Consider the following 3,034-nt stretch of genomic DNA (forward strand, 5'->3'; position numbering starts at 1 on the left):
TTCATTTTGTTGTGCAATAGAAGCTAACACAACATTGCAAAACAGCTATACTCCAATAAAAATTAACTTAAAAAAAAAGACAGAAAAATACTACGTTACAGTTTGAATGACTGAATTTCTCATCATAAACCATATAGGCCAGAAGACAGTGTAACAACATCTTTAAAGTGTTAAAATTCCACAATGTTATAGCCAGCTAAAATGTCCTTCAGAAATGAAGATGAACTAACATGCACCCCAGTGTTCAAACTGCCAAGATATGGAAGCAACGTGTCAATCAACAGATGACTAGATAAAGATGTGGTACATATATACAATGGAATACTACTCAGCCATAAAAAAGAATGAAATTTTGCCATTTGCAACATGGATGGACTTAGAGGGTACTTATGCTAAGTGAAATAAGTCAGACAGACAGAGGCAAATACTGTATGGTATCACTTATATGTGGAATCTAAAAAATAAAACAAACCAGCGAATATAACAAAAAGGAAACAGACTCACAATATAGAGAGCAAACTAGTGGTTAACAGTGGGGAGAGGGAAGTGGGGAGGGGCAAGACAGGGATAGCAGATTAAGAAGTACAAACTATTATGTATAAAATCAGGGACTTCCCTGGTGGTGCAGTGGTTAAGAATCTGCCTGCCAATGCAGGCGACATGGGTTTGAGCCCTAGTCCGGGAAGATCCCACATGTCACGGAGCAACTAAGCCCATGCGCCACAACTACTGAGCTTGCACTCTAGAGCCCATGTGCTGCAACTACTGAAGCCACACACCTAGAGCCCATGCTCCACAACAAAGAGAAGCCACTGCAATGAGAAGCCTGCGCACTGTAACGAAGAGTAGCCCCCGCTCACCACAACTAGAGAAAGCCCACGCGCAGCAACGAACACCCAACACAGCCAAAAATAAATAAAGTTTTAAAAAAATTAAAATAAAATAAAATAAATAAGCTACAAGGATATATTATACAAACACAGAGGGAATATAGCTAATATTTTACAATAACTATAAATGGAGTATAACCTTAAAAAATTGTAAATCACTAAAAAAAAATTATAAATCACTATGTTGTACACCTGTAAGTTATATAATATTGTACCCCAACTATATCTTAATTTTTAAAGTTTTTTAAAATGAAGGTGAACTAGAAACATTCTCATAAGAAAGAAAACTAACAGAATCTGTCACCAGTAGACCTGCTCTAAAAGATATTCTAAAGGAAGTTCTTCAGGCCTAAGAGACATGATCCCAGAAGGAAAGTTGTAACTTCAGGAATTAAGGAAGAACAACAGAAAGGGTAAATATCAGGATAAATAGACTATTTTTCTACTCTTAAGTACTTTAATATATGTATGAATGTTGAAACCAACAATTACAACATTGTATTTATAGATGTAATACATAAGACACTGATAAAAGGACATGATAAAGGGAGCTTTGTGGTTGTAAGGCTCCTGTGTTTCACTCGAAGTGATATTAAATCTAAATAGACTGTGAGAGCTGGGTATGTATTATATATTATAATCACTGGAGCAACCACTAAAAATGATGCAAAGCTACATGGCCAAAAGCCAGTAAATAAGTTAAAATAGAATATTAGTAAATATGCAAAAATTCCAATAGAAGCCAGGAAAGAGGAGCAAGAAACAAAGAAGACAAACAGGAAAATAATAAAATGTACAACAAAATCTAACCATTTCGATTATCACAGTAAATATAAATGGTCTATACATACCAATTAAAACAAAGAAATTCTCACATTCAATTTTTAAAAGACCAAACTATATAACAATATGCTGCTTTCAAGAAACCTACTAGATAGATGATAGATAGATAGATAGATAGATAGATAGATAGATAGATAGATAGATAGATAGATAGATAGATAGATAGGTAATGCAATCACTAATCAGAAAAAAAGCTGGATTGGCTCTTTCAATGTCAGAAAAAGCAGACCTCAGAACAAGGAAAATTACCAGCAGTAAAGAGGAAAATTTTATAGTGAAGAATGGGGCAACTACCCAAGAAGAGAACAATTTTAAATGTATATACTCCTAAGAACCCAGAGCTCCAGAATACATGAAGCAAAAACTGATACAAAAGAGATAGAGACAAATCCACAAGTATACCTGGACATTTAAATACCCCTCTCTGTGTAACAGGTAGACCAAAAACTAGCAAGGATATAGAAGACCTGAACAATACTATCAACCAACCTGACCATATTGACATTTATACAGCACGCCACCCAACGGGAGCAGAATACACATTCACTTCAAGTGCACATGGAGTATTCATCAAGATAAGCCATATTCTGGGCCGTAAAACAAACCTTAACAATTTTTTAAAAATTAAAATTGTACAAAGTATATTGTCTGATCATAAAATAATTAAACTGCAAGTCATTATTTAATGACTAGAAAGATTTCTGGAAAATCCCCAAATATTTGGAAATTACAAAATGCTGATGGAAAAAAATTGCTGATGAAAAAAATCAGAGAAGACCCAAATAAACAAAGAGACATATTAAGTTTAAAGAATGGAAAATTTAATTTAGTTAATGTTTCAATTTTCCCCAAATTGATCTGTACATTCCCAGCAGGATTTCTTATAGATTTATATGGAAAAGCAAAGAAAGTAGAATACCCAAAACAATTGAAGAAAAGAAAAGTAAAGTGGAGGACTCCCATTACCTGATTTCAAGGCTTACTACAGTAACCAACACAGTGTGGTACTGGAGAAAAGAGAGACACAAAAGTCAATGGAACAGAATAGAGCAGGGATTGGCAAACTGTGGCCTGTGGGCCAAATGTGACCGACAGCCTATTTTGAAAATAAAGTTTTATGGAACATAGTCATGCTCATTCATTTACATGTTGTCTATAGTTGCTTTCATGCTACAATAACTTAGTTGAGTAGTTGCAACAGAGACCATCTGACCTGCAAAGCCTAAACTATTTAATATCTGGCCCTTTAAGGAAAAAATAATAGTCAATTCCTAAAACAGGGAGTCCAGAAATAGACCCAA

The sequence above is a fragment of the Balaenoptera musculus genome, chromosome 6, assembly GCF_009873245.2.
Source record: "Balaenoptera musculus isolate JJ_BM4_2016_0621 chromosome 6, mBalMus1.pri.v3, whole genome shotgun sequence".
NCBI lineage: Eukaryota > Metazoa > Chordata > Mammalia > Artiodactyla > Balaenopteridae > Balaenoptera > Balaenoptera musculus.